General features: G+C 42.9%; 1 protein-coding gene across 3 annotated transcripts in view; it reads left to right on the top strand.

Annotated features, from left to right (window-relative positions):
• Positions 1–17,435, top strand: part of LOC122556122 (phospholipase D1-like) — a 112,571-nt gene that overhangs the window by 18,018 nt on the left and 77,118 nt on the right. The window contains exon 1 of one of the 3 annotated variants that reach the window (XM_043702593.1): positions 15,265–15,288. The exons of the other annotated variants lie outside the window; for them this stretch is intronic. The gene's annotated coding sequence lies outside the window, so the exon portion shown is untranslated. Of the gene's footprint in view, positions 1–15,264; positions 15,289–17,435 lie in introns of those variants that run through there. 3 annotated transcript variants of the gene reach the window in all.

Raw genomic sequence — 17,435 nt, 5'->3', positions numbered from 1 at the left:
TATCCTATCTACCTGCAACTCCACTTTCAAGGAGCTATGAACCTGCACTCCAAGGTCTTTTTGTACAGCAACACTCCCTAGGACCTTACCATTAAGTGTATAAGTCCTGCTAAGATTTGTTTTTCCAAAATGCAGCACCTCGCATTTATCTGAATTAAACTCCATTTGCCACTTCTCAGCCGAATGGCCCATCTGGTTCAGATCCTGTTGTAATCTGAGGTAACCCTCTTCGCTGTCCACTACACCTCCAATTTTGGTGTCATCTGCAACTTACTAACTGTACCTCTTATGCTTGCATCCAAATCATTTATGTAAATGACAAAAAGTAGAGGGCCCAGCACCGATCCTTGTGGCACTCCACTGGTCATAGGCCTCCAGTTTGAAAAACTACCCTCCACCACCACCCTCTGTCTTCTACCTTTGAGCCAGTTCTGTATTCAAATGGCTAGTTCTCCCTGCATTGCATGAGATCTAACTTTGCTAATCAGTTCCCATGGGGAACCTTGTCGAACGCCTTACTGAAGTCCATATAAATCACATCTACTGCTCTGCCCTCATCAATCTTCTTTGTTACTTCATCTATAGTTCCCTGGCTTGTCTTTACCGCACTTCTTAAACACTGGTACCACGTTTGCCAACCTCCAGTCTTCTGGCACCTCACCTGTGACTATCAATGATACAAGTATCTCAGCAAGAGGCCCAGCAATCACTTCTCTAACTTCCTACAGAGTTTTCGGGTACACCTGATCAGGTCCTGAGGATTTATCCACTTTTAAACGTTTCAAGACACCCAGTACTTCCTCCTCTGTAGTCTGGACATTTTGCAAGATGTCACCATCTTTTCCCATTTGTGAATGGGAATATATATTTGTTGAACTTATGGGAGTTTCTTGAGGATATTACCAACCAAATTGATAAAACAGACTTCAGTGGAAGTAAAATGCATGGATTTTTGGAAGGTCCGAATAAAGTTCCCCACAGGACCTTCATTAGCAAAATTAAAGCGCATGGGATTATAAGTAATGTACAGACATGAGGATTGAAGATTGGCTAACAGCAGAAAACAGAAAGTAGCGACAAATGGGTCATTCTTGCATTGGCGCCCTGTGACTAGTGGAGTACTGCAAGCCAGTACTTGGATCCCAGTTATTCACTATGCATATCGATGATTTGGAATTGGCGGCCTGCAGCCACATTAATATTTCCAAATCCAGAGATTATAAAAATCGAAGTCCACATTGACACTACAGTCACGAAAGCACATCAACACCGCTCCTTCCTCAGAAGGTGAAGGAAATTTGGCATGTCCACAGTTACTCTTACCAATTTTTTTTTCATATATCAGAGAAAACATCCTATCGGATGTATCACAGCTTGGTATGGCAACTGCTGTGTCCAAAACTGCAAGAAATTACAGAGAGCTGTGAATACAGTCCTATCCATCATGCAAACCAGCCTTCCATCTAATGAGTCCATCTACACTTCCTGCTGCCTTGGGAAAGCAGCCAACATAATCATCGACCCCTCCCACTCAAGTTGCACTCTCCTCCACCCTCTTCCCTTGGGCAGAAGATACAAAAATTTGAAACCATGTATCAATAGATTCAAGAACAGCTTCTTCCTTGCTGTTAACAGACTTATGAACGAACGTCTCATTTCTTAGAGTTGATCTTTCTCTGCACCTTCTCTTTAGTTATAACACTATCTCCTTTCTATTACCCTGATGTACTAATGTAAGATATGATTTGCCTGAATAGCACACAATACTCTTTACTGTATCTCAGTACATGTGACAATAAGAAAATCAAATCAAATCAAAATCAAAGTGACAATGTGTGTTGTGCAAAAGATTTAAAGTGACTTCTGGAGGATTTGGACAAGTTTAGTGGATGGGAAAGAATAAGGCAGATGAAATATTAAATGGAAAAATGTGAGGTTACCCACGTTGCTAGAACTGATGTGAAGAGTGTTTCCTAAATGGTGAGAGTTTGGGAAGTGTACATGTAGAAAAGGACATTAATGTCGATAAATACTGATCAAGTGATCAGACAACACCCATCCCACCACCCCCACTCCCCTGCCACCACATTGTTTCACCTGATCCTTTATTGCTACCTGATAGGGTAGGCAGGGCCTCGGGCTAATGTCTTCTTCAAAAGGTCATACTTCTGTCAGAGCAGTATTCCCTCAGCGCTGCACTGAGGCCTGAGAGTCTGGATTTTATTCCCAAATCTTCAGAGGCGTACTTAACACATTAGCCTCTGACTGAGACATTGCACATTTTACTTCGTGAGATCGAGCTGACAGTGTGCCCAAATCAAGTGTTAGATTTACAAATTACTCTAAATAAAAAATGAGGAGAAACATTTTGTTAGCTAAGAGCATTGTGAAAACAGATTATTGGATGTTGGTGGAACACAAATCTTTAATTGATTTCGAAATGGAATTAGATTCTGGTCAGTATTTTTCTTATTTGCTTATGGAATGTGGGTGTTGCAGAAAATCCTGCTTTTATTGCCCATCCTTCATTGCTCTGGAACTGACTTGCTTGATCGAGTACAAGACCCTTAATGTGAGCAACATTGAGGGTGGCACAGTGGCTCAGTAATTAACACTGCTGCCTTACAGCACCAGGGACCCAGGTTCGATTCCAGCCTCGCGTGACTGCCTATGTGGAGTTTGCACATTCTCCCCATGTCTATGTGTGTTTCCTTCCACAATTCAAAGATGTGCAGGTTATGTGACTAGCCATACTTGTCCATCGTATGCCATTGCCCATATTATTCAGGGATATTTACTCAGGCGTAATGTAGAGTAATAGGGTAAGGGATGGGTCTAGGTGGGATACTCTTCGGAGGATCAGTGTGAACTTGTTGGGCCAAATGGCCTGTTTCCACACTGTAGAGATTGTATGATTGGAGTCACATGTAGGCCAGGCTGGGGATGATGGCATCTTTCCTTCCTTCAAGGACATTTCTGAACAATTTTTTTTACAACAGTGTTTATGTGGTCATTATTGGGCAAGCTTTTCACTCCAAATTATTTAGTGAATTCCACCTTCACCACCTGCCACTTTTGGGTTTGAACCAATGAACTTAGAGCATTAGCCTGACATTCTGGAGTACTAGGCCAGTACATGACCACTATGACACAATCTTCCATTTATAGGCATCAGTATTGTCAGAAATTCACCAGTGAACACTATGCTGTTAAGTATTGACAAGATTATTGTCATTGTCTTTATGTCATGCCACAAATCCTTATGACAAACTCTTCTGCTCTGACACCTAATCCGCACTCAAGTTCATTCAGAACTGTGCTGCCTGTATCCCATCTCACATCATATTCCATTCTCCTATTAACACCTGTCCCCCAGCCAGTACTCACAGACTTTCATTGACTCAACATCCTGTAACAAGGACGGGAGAGAATGACAACTGCAGATGTTGGAGATCAGAGTTTAAAAGTGTGGTGCTGGAAAAGCACAGCTGCTCAGGCAGCATCCGAGGAGCAGGAGAGTTGACGTTTCGAGCGTAAGCCCTTCATCAGGAAGCCTTTCACCATCAAGTCCTCCTGCTCCTTCGATGCTGCCTCACTGGCTGTGTTTTTCCAGCGCCACCCTTTTAAACATCTTGCACAAGGATGTCACATAAAAATTCTTATCCTTGTTTTCCAATCCCTACAAGGCCTCACTCTTGTTTCGACCGCACAATTCTCTGAGATACACAAATGCTTCCAATTTTGTGTTTTTTGTTCTTTTGTAGTTTTAACTGTTCTGACATTGTTGACTCTTAACTGTCTTCTGAAATAGCTTAGAACAGCAATCAGTTCGAGGGCAACTTATGAAAAGTAACAAATCTTTGCCAGCATTGTCAATATCCAATGAAAGATTAAAGGAAAAAAGCCAATGGATTGTTTTGACAGTAAGGGATGGGGGAGAGGGAGCTAAGAGACAAGAGCAAAGAGGAATGATGCTTGGGTTTATTCATGATTTATTGAATAATGGAAGAGGCTCAAGGAGCATCATAGTTTGCTCCTGCTCCTATTTCTTTTGCAGCCCAGCGTAAAGCACCATGGGGGTATTTAAATATGGTGCTAGACAAGCATCAGTTGTTGTTATAGTTGAGTGGTCTGCAGGGTCTAAGGAATCAGAATTCAGTAGAAGTGAAGACCTTCAGCCTAAGAAAGGGAGAGCTTTGAAAAAACTTGTGAAACATTTGAGTGTTCGACTCAGTTCCTCAATTTAATAAAAACAATAATGAAAGGAGGACACAGATAGTAAAGAGAAAAATGAAATCAATGAAATGTGCAATTCTTGCAATAAAGGAGGAAAGTGGCTTAGCACGTTCATTCATTTTCTGTCAGCCTTGAAACTGTTTGATGCCTGTGCTATCTACACCATCTCTGGTTAGCCTGGTACAGGCAGGTACTGTTGATTGCTGTTAATTTGTAATTAAGTTGGCTTTCGGCCAAATGATCAGACTTTAACTGTTCCCTATCAAATGAGAAACCATCTTCCCATTAATACATGATTGTTTATTCAAGGAGATTTGCATTTGTAAGGCAACTGTCATGACCACATGATATCCCTCAGCATTTCTGAGCCTGTCCAAGAATTTTTAGCGTGTGTTCATTTTTATAATGTCAGAAAAGACAACAATTAATTAGTGTTTCGCAAGATCCACAAATAGTAATGCAAACTCGATATCTCTCTTCATTGATACTGATTAGGGAATGGGTAATGGCCCCTGGATGTAATGGTGAACCCTCCTGCAGTTTAAAATATTAACCATGGGAGTTTATTTCTACATCTACCACAGATGACACACTGGCCACAGTGTAAGGGTATTTTACATTGGCCACCCAAAAGAAGCCATTTCCAGCAGTGTCTGTAGATAGATTACTGAAGACAAAGCTCTGGAGTGATGTTTTGAAGTCACAGTTTTCTGACTTGGTGGTGAATACCACCAGCTGAGTGAAAGAGGCTGAGTGCATGACTTGTGGTTGAGACCATAGCTCCTGTACTCAGAATTATTGAGCTTTGATGAGTTGCTCCTCATAGATCAAGTACATAGCACTTCAAGAACAGAAAAACAACACTTTCAGTTGATGTGGTGAGAGATTACAGAACTCTGAAATACAGAGGGATCTGAGTGTTCTGGTACATGATTCATCCCTACAGGTAATTAGAAAGGCAAGTGAAATGCAGTAATTTATTTCAAAGGGAATGGAATATAAAACTAGGGATAAAAATAGAGAATACTGAAGAAATTCAGCAGGTCCACAGCATCTGTGGAGAGAGAAACAGTGTTAACATTTCAAGTCTGATATGCTTCTTCAGAACTACTAGAGTGACTCTTCAGAACTATTAGGATGACATTTCGTCAGAATTACTAGAAGAGTTTCATCAGACTTGAAATGTGTGTACTATATACAAACTGCACTGCAGAAATTCATCAAAGATCCTCGGACAGCACCTTTCCAACCCACAATCACTTCCATCCAGAAAGACAAGGACAGCAGGATGTATGGAAATACCAATAGCTGCAAATTCCCCTCCAAGCCATTCACCATACTGACTTGGAAATATATCGCTGCTCCTTTAATGCTGTTGGGTCAAAATGCTTTAATTCACTGCAGCAGGTAGACTGCTACAGTGCGAGATGGCAGCTCACCACCATCTCTTGGAGGCAACTAGGGATGGGCAATAAATGCCAGCCAGCCAGCGACACCCACATCCCATGACTGAATGAACAAAAATGTTAATACTGTGGTTGCGTCCATAGATGCTGCCAGACCTGCTGAATTTCTTCAGCATTCTCTATTTTTAATTTCAGATTTTGAGCATCTACAGTATTTTGCTATTATAAAGTTTAGGAATGTTTTGGTAAGGCCACATCATGACAGCGGATGTTTTTGTTTTCCTTTATTTAAGAGGAAAGAAGGACAGGCTGGACCTAAATCCATTGGAATATGAAAGAATGAGATGTAATTTTATTGAAACATGTACAATTCTGAGGGCACTGACAGTGGACATTTAAAGGACTTCTCCACAGGGAGGGGAAATTAGAACAAGGGGATGCGTTTTAAAAATAGGTGCTTCAGAACACTGAAGAGGCATCACTGGACCCTGACACATTAACCCTGCTTCCTATCTGTCGATGCTGCCAGAAATTTCTGTTTTTGTTAAAAGTAGGTAAATTCCTATTTGTTGAGGAGAAATTTTATTTCTCTGTGTGTCATATATTTTCTGAATACTGTTCCTCAGAGAACAGTGGAGGTGGGGTGATAGAATGTTTTTAAGGCAGTGCTAGATAGACTTTTGACTAACAAGGGACTAAAGATTATCTGGAGCAGGCAGGATAGAGATTAGCCGTCGTCTTATCAAATGCTACAGCAAGCTGGAGGCCTGCACAGTTGACCTCCTCTGGTTGCTAAATCAATCACTTATAAACTCACAGCTCTTAATAATTCTCTGATAATTAACTACATTTCCTCATGAATTGATACATGAGCTATCTACTGCAATGAAGTTTGGATTCCTGTTAATTTGTTTGAATAGCTGTGAAATATCAATTATAACATTAACAGGAATGTACTGTGCGAAAGTGAGGACTGCAGATGCTGGAGATCAGAGTCAAGATTAGTGTGGTGCTGGAAAAGCACAGCAGGTCAGGCAGCATCCGAGGAACAGGAAAATCGATGTTTCAGGGCAAAAGCTCTTCATCAGGAATGTTGCCCGAAACGTGATTTCCCAGCACCACTCCAATCATGTACTGTGATAACCCTGTTCACTGTAACAATTTGCGAGTTTAGGCAGAGTGCTCCTCAAATCATTGACTTATTGACTACAAATCGTACCTTTTCACAAAGTGCCTCTCCAACCACTCAAGTACTTTTGAAATGTAAAAACTGCAGGCGTTGGAAATTCCAAATAAAACTGAAAATGCCAGCAGTAGTCAGCAGGTCAGGCAGCGTCAGTGCAGTGAGCATCACCGTTACTGAGGAGTTTGGCATTTCTCAACCATGTGCTGATGGGTTTGGGGGTTGCATTAGGAAACCCAATGGCACAGCTCCCCCAAGCTGTCTCACCTCCAGGTGGGCTTCCCAAGGACAGGTTGCTTAAGGGACATGGCAGTCTGCTCCTCAGATGCAGGTGGGCAATGAAGCCAATTATAACCCCAATCAAGGACTATTCCTTCCTCCCTTAGCACTACCCCTTTCTATCGTAACATGCACCTCCCCCAACCATGTTGAAGTTAGCCCCACTTTGGAAGGTTGATGGGCGGTGAACAATTGAATTAATTTGTGGCTTTAAGGGTGGGAGAGGACCTTAATTGTCTCAGTGTCCCAGGAATGGCCATGGTTATTTCTTCAGGAAGGCTCAACCCTCCATCCTGAGTCACAATGAATTGTCATTTCCTTCAACATTGATAATCGAAGGAGACCTTTAGCAGTGTCTCCATTTTGAGGCAGTCTCTTTGTCCTTCTCTACTCCCTGTGTGGAGCCATCTAGATATTCCTGTGGATTCTCTTATTGGCGCTCCCACTTCTTTGATCCGTCTTTAACTCAGCTTTGAATGCGGAGACAACCAATTAGGAGGCCACTAGGTTGTCCCGGGAGATGTGCAGGTTTGAAGCTCCCCTGTGGTGCTGATATCGTGATCCCAATCGTGTGGAAAACACATTAAATTGTTTCAGCAGAGAGACCTATCATCAGCCTGAACTGATTCATGGTGGCCTGTGTTGCAAGGGGATTTGAATGCGGGAGCGTAGAAATCCTGATTTCGAGTTTACTCTGTGGACTGTAACTTTACCCAAAATCCTCTCTCCCAGAAATAATGGTGGCTCCCCACTGAGCCAAGATTGCAAAGGATTATGGCTCCTCTTGGAGTTGTGACAATATTTCATTCCAGTCTCAGGCATAATTATTCACAGAATGCTGCTTCAGGTATCCAAAGCATTGGAGAGATTTCTGCTGTGTGCAATTTAGGTCTCCTTAGTTAAGGAAGGAGTTATTTAGAGGCTTATTGAATTGATACCTGCAATGAGTGAGCAATTTGATGATGATCAGTTGGATGGGCTGGGCTTGTTTCTACAAGAGATTAGACGAGTGAGGAGTGATATAATTGAAGTGTGTAAAATCCTGAATGGGTATTGACAAGGTGGATGTGGAAAGGAAGATTCATCTTCTGGGCTTGTCCATAACTGATGGGCACCGTTATAAAATTAAGTCTCACCCCTCCAGGACAAAGTTGAGAAGAATTTCTTACTTTGTAAAGTGCTGTGTGACTGGGACTTCTCTGCCTCAGAAAGTGGTGGAGACAGGGTCATTCAGTATTTCCAGATAGCCTTGAGTCCCTTGCCTGACATGAATGTATCATTGGGAGATGAGAATGTGGAATTTAAAATACAACCAGATCAGCCTTGAGCTTTCTGAAAGGCAGAGGAAACACAAGGTAGTGAATGGTCGACTGCTGATCCTTCTTCATATTATTGTATGCTTCTTGCACCCAGACTGTTTTCCATTGAATAGGGATAGGATAAACTGTAAAGTATGGAAACATTTGAAATCAGCAGCATTATTTTGATTCCTTTTTTCTCAGACTGTGTGCTCTCAAAGTGAGGGAGTGTGAATTGAGCTCAAAGTGAGTGCACTGACAGCTGTATCATGCTGAGAAACAACATGTACGGACTTGTAAGCTATGCATTGTAATTAGCAAAAAAGGCAGCAGTGCTTTAATTTAACAAAATGCGGAGTCTGATTCTGTGATGACAGTATTTTCAGACTCTGACTATTCCATTGCTATGCTATATGACCTCCCACCTTCTATAAACTTTAGCTTATCCAAAGCTCGCCTACCTGCATGCTAATTCCAGCACATCCTTTCCACCCCTCACTGCCTCTACTCACAGATCTGAATTGGTTCCCAGGCAAACAACACTTTAATTTAATTCTTTTAATGCATTCATCAGATGTGGGTGTCACTGCCTAGCCCAGCATTATTGCCCATTCCCAATTACCCTTGACAATGTGACGGTGAGCTGCCTTTTTGAACTGCTGCAGTCCTTGGGATGGAACAGTGCTAGAAAAAGGTAGCACTGGGAAAGCACTTATGCCTGAAACATCGACTCTCCTGCTCCCTGGATGCTGCCTGGCCTGTTGTGCTTTTCCAGCACCACCCTTTCCGACTCTGACTCTCCAGTATCTGCAGTCCTCACTTTCTCCTACAACTCACAGTGCTGTCTGGAGGGGAGAATCCAGGATTACAATCCAGCGGTAGTGAAGGAATGGTGATATATTTCCAAGTCAGGATAGTGAGTGGCTTGGAGGGGGTCATGCAGCTGGTGGTGCTCCTGTATATCTGGTGCCCTTGTCCTTCTAGAAATTTCACCGGTTTTCACATCTGTCTATCTCCAGCCCTCTCCATGCTCTGTAACCTTCATCAATCCTGCAGCAAAGGAAAACCTTGTGTTCTTCCAATTCTATTTCCGTCCAACTACATTTACATTCACTCCACCAATGGCAGCAGTTACCTTCAGCTGCGTGGGCCCAAAGCTCTGGAACTTTCTCCCTAAAATTCTGTCCATTTCTTTACCTCTCTCTCTCTTTCCTCGCTTTTAGCTCTTCCTTAAAAGCTTCTGGTCATAGAAGCAAAGTTGACATTCATAGAATGAGGCCACTCAACCCATCATAATTATGCCAGCTCTCTGTAGAATGGTCCAACCATTCCCTCTGTTGTACTCCTGTAACTCATGGATCTAGTTCCCTTAAGCGTCAATCCAATCTCCTTTTGATTTTGACCATTTTTCCAATTCACATAGTGCATTAGATAAAAGTTCTCCATCACAGGCACTTGAAGGGGTAACTTTGCCATGTTTACAATGGAGATGAGCTATTGTCTTCACATAATTCCATTAAATCCATGGGATCTCAGATACCAGTCCTATTATGTACCCTTTAGGCTTGATAGTAAATTTTGTTAGGTTGGCTGTCCTATAAGGCACCATAAGATGTTTAATTATGTTAAAGTGTTTTCCAAATGAGGATGTTGTTGTACTGTCAGAAATCTTTCCAACCCCACAGCACCTTTGGGGGAAGGGACTTGATTCCCACAAGTGGTTAAGCCTAGGATAAATGAGCCATAAACAGGAAACGGGCACTCGAATAGGAGGAATCTCTCTGCTGAGAGAATAATGAGATTATGGAACTTGCTGCTATTCAAAATGGTTCAAACAGAATGTGTTAATTTTCAGTCTGACTTATAGAGAGCCTGTCTCAACTTGATGATGTCCCAGAGTGCTTTGCAGCCAGTGAAGTCACTTTGGAATGTAGTCACTGTTGTAATGTAGGAAATGAAACACAGTAAGTTCCCACTGTTTGGCAGTGACCAGATGGTCTGTTTTTGCCAAGTTGTTGGAGGGATAAATATCGGCGAAGACACCACGGTTAACACCCCTGCTGTTCTTCAAGATAGTGCCATGGGATCTTTAACATCCAGCTGAGAGGACAGCTGGGGCTATGGTTTTATATTCAATAAACATTAACTGCCGGACTTCCCCTGCATTAGAGTCTCGGCTTGGAGTTTTGCTGTCCAGACTTGGTCTTCAACCTGTGAACTGAGGCAGGAATTCCACCAATGGGGTCGCAGGCTGATGCAGTGATGGGCACTGTGACGCCATCATGAAGAGAGGTGTGAGATGATAGGGCTGGAGTAAAGTTGGACACGAGGGGAAGATAAGCACTACCATATAGTGGATGACAGAATGGCCTGTGGATGCCATGCAAATGCAGGAGTGTCACCCCAATTTTTATCTTCAGCAACACCCCAGACAGGCCAATATTCAGTCAGTCACGGCATTGACAACAAATGACACTGACAGATCCTCAATAAACCTCGCTGTTCAAAGCACATAGAGCAGACATGATTAGACATGACAGCAGCCTTTCCACTTTGAGACAGTAACTCCAATGAAACAGACAGTGATGAAAAATAGCAGACAAGCTACACACACTGAAAAGGTTGTGTGCTGACTTTGTTTTCCAGAGTTAATATCACACCGTCATAATTGTTGGGCACCAAGTCCTTGCACGTCTCACACATTATACAAAGGATTTCATCAAGCTGCAGGCTATACCCCCAACAGCAGATTGTTATTACACTGGGGGAGTTGCAGCAGCACACACACACAGATACACACAGACACAAACACACACACATGTCTGGGTGCTGACTCACAGATTCGTGAGAAAGCATTAATAATAGAGACTTGCATTCATCTCGTGCTTTTAGAGTCATAGAGATGTACAGCATGGAAACAGACCCTTCGGTCCAACCCGTCCATGCTGACCAGATATCCCAACCCAATCTAGTCCCACCTGCCAGCACCCGGCCCATATCCCTCCAAACCCTTCCTATTCATATACCAATCCAAATGCCTTATAAATGCAACTTTGGGATATTCCAAAGCACAAGGTTGCTTGTGAAGTGTAAAAAAGACAGCACTAATTTGCACACTGCAAGTTCCCCCCCATCTAAGTAATAAAGTTAAAATGAATTAATCATCTATTTTAATGGTGTGAATTGAGGGATAAATATTGGCACAAGGACAACCCCTTCTTCCTCTACCAATAGTGTGTTTACCTCCATACCAGAATGCAGACAACACCTTGATTTAACATCTCAGCTGAATTGTGTGCGCCTCTAATAGTGCAGCACTCCCGCAGTACGGACCCTGAGAGCATGGGAGACTGGATGATGTGCTCACGTGAGACCTAAACCCTTGAGTTTCAGACTTGAGAGGTTAGAGTGTTACCCTCTGTGCCACTGTACTTGTCATTCCAACTGGCATCAATATAGTTCCACCTCATTCAAATAAATGACCTTTCAGAGCTGTAGCTAATGAGAGGTTAATTTTGAAAATAGATTGTGAACTTGTGACATTTTCTGTGGTGATCTATGCTTAGTTTGGGGTCATTGTGGTTTAACGAGGTTGGGGTTGAAAGATGAATAACAAACTAAACCTCAGATTCAGGCCATGGGCATAGAAATATGTGGTTCATGTGTTTACATCAGTACAATTGTGCAGCACATTATTCAACATTGAATCTAACCTCAGCATCTTTCAAACGCACAATCATTACCATCTAGAAAGTCAAGGATGGAAAAACATGGAAAAACCACCACCTGAAAGTTCCTGCAAACTCCCCACCCTGACTTGGAAATATTTTGCTGTTTCTTCCCTATCACAATGTCAAAATCCTGAAACTCCACTCTTATGAGCACTGTGGCTATATCTACATTAAATGGACTTTAACAATTCAAGTAGGTGGCTCATCACCACCTTCTCAAGGGCGATTAAGTGTTGGCAATATATGCTACACCAGCCAATGACACTCATTCCATAAGTTTTTAAAAGATGCAGTGTCTCTAGCTCTGAGCCAAGAGATCCTTGAGGTGGGTAAGAACATCTCTGAATGAATGAATTGAATTGAATTGAATTGAATTGAATTGAATTGAATGAATTGAATTTATTGTCACTTGTACTGAGGCACAGTGAAAAGCTTTGTCTTGCGAGCAATACAGGCAGATCACAGAGTTAAGTAGCATAGATAAGTAAATAATAGGTAAACAGCGGCAAAAACAAAAACACAGGTACAGGCAAATGTCAAGTGCTTGTGAGTCCATTCAGTATTCTAACAACAGTAGGGTAGAAACTGTTGAGAAACCGGCTGGTGCGTGTGTTCAGGCTTCTGTACCTTCTCCCCGATGGTAGAGGTTGTAGAAAAATATTTGCAGAGAATACTGGCGGCCTTTCCTTGACAGCAGGCCTGGTAGATAGATCCTATACTTGGGAGGTTGGCCTTTGTGATTGTCTGGGCTGAGTTTACCACGTCTCTAATCTTGAATGGTACAGTTACCATGCCAGGTTGGTTGGAAAGTATTATTAAAAAGTCTGCACATTTGGTGCTGACAGATTGAGATAATGCAAATGAATGACCCACTGATCAGAGCTCAAATCATTTCCACTTTAATTAAAACTTGAATAAGAGATGTTGGATTATGATAGTTACTTATGTCAGGAGAAGAGGTGTTGTAATGGGATACATAACTTGTATCCTACCTGCTTAGCAACCACTTCCCCCTCCCCGTGTTTGATGCATTAAGTCTGGTGTTCTTGTTTGCAAACATCTTCAGAACCCCTTATCTCTTGTGCATGATTCTAGACTATCAGACATTTAAAGAAGCTATTAGAACATTGTTTGAACCTGCCTCAAACTGACTGAGTTCAATGTCTTCACCTGGCTCACACTCTGAGCATGCAATTAGCAGATGTGATCCAGTGAATACATTATCTAATATGTTGTGGTTCTGTTCGCCGAGCTGGGAATTTGTGTTGCAGACGTTTCGTCCCCTGTCTAGGTGACATCCTCAGTGCTTGGGAGACTCCTGTGAAGCGCTTCTGTGATCTTTCCTCCGGCATTTGTAGTGGTTTGAATCTGCCGCTTCCGGTTGTCAGTTCCAGCTGTCCGCTGCAGTGGTCGGTATATTGGGTCCAGATCGAATTCATGTTGCTTGTCATCTGCGTGTGTGGCTACAAAACACTACATATGACAAACAGGAAGACAGCTAACGATCCGCATCCATGAACACCAACTAGCCACGAAACGACACGACCAGCCACACACGCAGATGACAAGCAACATGAATCTGACTGGGACAACTCTACTATTATAGGACAAGCCAAACAGAGAACAGCCAGGGAATTCCTAGAGGCATGGCACTCATCCACAGATTCAATCAATAAGCACATCGATCTGGACCCAATATACCGACCACTGCAGCGGACAGCTGGAACTGACAACCGGAAGCGACAGAAAAGTACAGCAGGTCAGACAGTATCCAAGGAGCAGGAGAATTGACATTTCGGACATAAGCTGTTCATCAGAAATGAGGCTTGTGGGCCGAAGGGGGGCGCTGAGAGATAAATGGGAGAGGGGTGGGCTGGGGGTAAAGTAGCTAAGAATGTGATAGGTAGATGAAGGTGGTGGGGAAAGGTGATAGGTTGGAGAGGAGGGTAGAGTGGATAGGTGGGAAGGAAGATGGTCAGGTCAAGAGGGCAGTACCAATTTGGAGGCTTGGGAGTAGGATAAGGTGGGTGGAGGGGAAATGAGGAAACTGGTGAAATCCACATTGATCCCCTATGGTTGCCGGTCCCAAAGTGGAAGATGAGGTGTTCTTCCTCCAGGGGTTGGGTGGTTAGGGTTTGGTGTTGGAGGAGGCCCAGAACCTGCATGCCCTTGGCGAAGTGGGAGGGGGAGGTAAAATGTTCAGCCACTGGGCAATGAGGTTGGTGTGCTTTTCCAGCACCACACTCTCGACTCTGATCTCCAGCAGTTGCAGTCCTCACTTTCTCCTAGTATCTGTAGAGAGAGAGAAACAGAGTTAATGTTTCCAGTCACTAAGATACTTTGAAGGAGAAGAAGTAGAGTCAGAGGAGGTTTACTGGATCAATTGCTGCAATGAGTGAGTTGTCTTTTGAGGATTGGTTGGACAAATTGGGCTTGTTTCCACTGGAGTTGAGAAGACTGAGGGATAATCTGATTGAAGTGTATACGTTCCTGAATGGTCTGACAATGTGGACATGGAAAGACTGTTTCCTCTTGTTTATGAGTCCAGAACTTAGAGGACACTGTTTAAAATTTAGGGTTCATTCTTTCTGGGCTGAGATAAGGAGATTTTCTTTTCTCTGTTGGAAGGTTGTGTGATTTTGGAATTCTCTCCCTTAGAAAGGGGTGGAGGTGGGGGTCATTGAATTTTTAAGAGCAGAGATGATAGAGTCTTGTTAGACAAGGGAATCAAAGTTTGTCCAGATATCGACAGGAGTCTGGAATTTGAAACTCAAACAGGTTAACAATGTGGAGCCGAATGGTCTACTCCTGCACCTATTTCAAATGTTTGTAGGTTCATATGACTGGAATAGTGACTCTCCCTCTCTCTCTCTCTCTCTCTCTCTCTCTCTCCAGTCACGGCCAGACCTGCTGAGTTTCTCCTGCACTTGTGCTTGAATTTCTGTTCTACAGCATCCATAGTAATTTTCCTCTCTTTCAGCGTTCAGCCTGCAGTGAGATACAGCCTGTAAAACAAACAGAGGGAGTGCAATACTGGACTGTTACTGTGCATGCAAACACAAAATAATGTGCCCCATCGTTTGAAAGCTGCAGACTCCTGCATTTATACAGCACCTTAGACCACCTCAGAGTGGTCCTGGAGCACTTCACAACCGGTTAGCTAACGTTTTGGAAGTGTCACTGTTGTAGTGCGTCATGCATCAGTCACTGTGTGCACAGCAAGATCCTATGAATAACAATGTGATAATGACTAGTTGGAATCATAGAGACCTACAGCATGGAGACAGACCCTTTGGCCCAAACTGATCCATGCTGACCAAAATGTGTGTCCACACTAACCCCAGTTCCATGCACTTGGCCCATATCCTTCTAATCCTTTCCTATCCCTGTATTTGTTCAAATGCCTTTAAAATGTTGTTAAAGTACCCGCCTCAACCACACCCCCGATGGCAGCTCATTCCAAATGTGTACCACCCTCTGTATAAAAAGAGTTGTCCCTCAGGTTCCCTTTTATTCTTTCCCCTCTAACCTTAAACTGATACCCTTTATTCCTTGATTCCCCAACCCTGGGGAAAAGACTGAGTGCATTCACCCTATCTTTGCCTCTCATGATCTTATAGGAGAAAGTGATTCCTGAAGAAGGGCCTGTGCCCGAAACGTCGAATCTCCTGTTCCCTGGATGCTGCCTGACCTGCTGTGCTGTTCCAGCAATAAAGTTTCTCATGATCTTATACACTTCTGTAACATCCCTCCTCAGTCTCCTACGCTCTAAAGAAAAAGGTCCTAGCTTGTCCAATCTCTCCCTACAACTCAGCCTATTGAGTCCAAGCAACATAATTTGATTTCTGTGACATTATTTGAAGGACTCATATTGACCAGGGTGCAGGTCAGAGTTTCTTTGCTCTTCTTCAAAACAATCTCATGGGATCTTGCTTGTTCACCAAAGTGGGCAGTCGAGGTTTCAGTTTAACTGCATCTAAAAGACATGTGCAATGAATACAGGGGCTTTTGTCAGTTGGGGGGGGGGAATGAAGGAGCACGGTGAATCAGAGGTTGTTGACTCTAATGGAAAAGATTTGTGTGAACTGATTCGCTATCAGCCTGGTTGGCACCAGGAAGGAAAGCTAGGAAGTGGTAAACAGCTTCCCAATGAAGTGAGACTGAAATAATGGGTAAAAAGATAGAATCTTTATTTTTAGACTTACATTACTGCTGCAGCAGTGATTCTTGGAAAGGGGAAGCTCTGCACAGTACAAATATGAGACAGAACTTTGGATAATTTGATTATGTTCTCAAAAAGCCAAAACAGAGTAGGAATACTATCACTGCACCATAAGAAGGCCTGAAAGTGTGTTGGAGGCAAGTTCAATTGAACCATTCAAGATGGCATCGGATGGTTATTGGGTGTAAGAGTTTAAGGGTACAAGGAGAAAGCAAAAGATTGGCACTAGCTAATGATGCTTATTTGAAGAGTCCAATGGGCTAAAAGTTCCTCTTCAGCATCCTAATACTTCTGTGATCCTGTACTTCACATGAGATTGGGACCTGATGGAAAATGGCACTAAGACAAAGCCTGATTCAATCATCCTTCTCTATTTAGTTACAGGCCCTCAGTATTATTACACTGGTCTTCTGTATGTATCAAACATCTAGCAATCCCTAAGGATGTTCCTCCATATGAGGATTAGCGATGATTACAGAGATGGGGAGGAGAGAGACCATGGTGACACTGCACTCAAAGAGAAGAATATAAAAAAATTGAGATGTTGACAGACCAGGTGCAAGTGTCAATCAATGAGCCATGTTTGGTGATGGGTGAACAGGAATGAGTGTAAATTAGGATATAGGGCACAGAATTTTGAATGATCTCAACTTTACAAAAGGCTTGGACAGGAGTATGAGAATAACAGTGTGGAAACAGGCCTTTCGGCCCAACAAGTCCACACTATTCCTCCGACGAGTAACCCACCCAGAGCCATTCCCCATATTTACCCCTGACTAATATCCTACACTATGGGCAATTAGTGTTATTTTCCAGGTCTGTAGATTGTGAAGGAGCAAAAATGGCCTTTGCAGTGATATGTTCTTCTTGTCAGATGTGGGAGTTTAAAGAGAGTTTAAGGGTTACTGCGGATTCTATCTGCCGAAATGAGATAACAGGAATCCAGAGAAAGTATATTCCTGTCAGGGTGAAAGGGGAGTCTGGTAGGTATAAGGAATGCTGGATGACTAAAGAAATTGAGGGTTTGGTTAAGAAAAAGAAAGAAGCATATGTCAGGTGTAGACAGGATAGATCGAGTGA

This window comes from Chiloscyllium plagiosum, chromosome 13, assembly GCF_004010195.1.
Source record: "Chiloscyllium plagiosum isolate BGI_BamShark_2017 chromosome 13, ASM401019v2, whole genome shotgun sequence".
Classification (NCBI taxonomy): Eukaryota; Metazoa; Chordata; class Chondrichthyes; order Orectolobiformes; family Hemiscylliidae; genus Chiloscyllium; species Chiloscyllium plagiosum.
The sequence above is the reverse complement of the archived record's forward strand: the minus strand, read 5'-3'. Positions and strand labels throughout refer to the sequence as shown.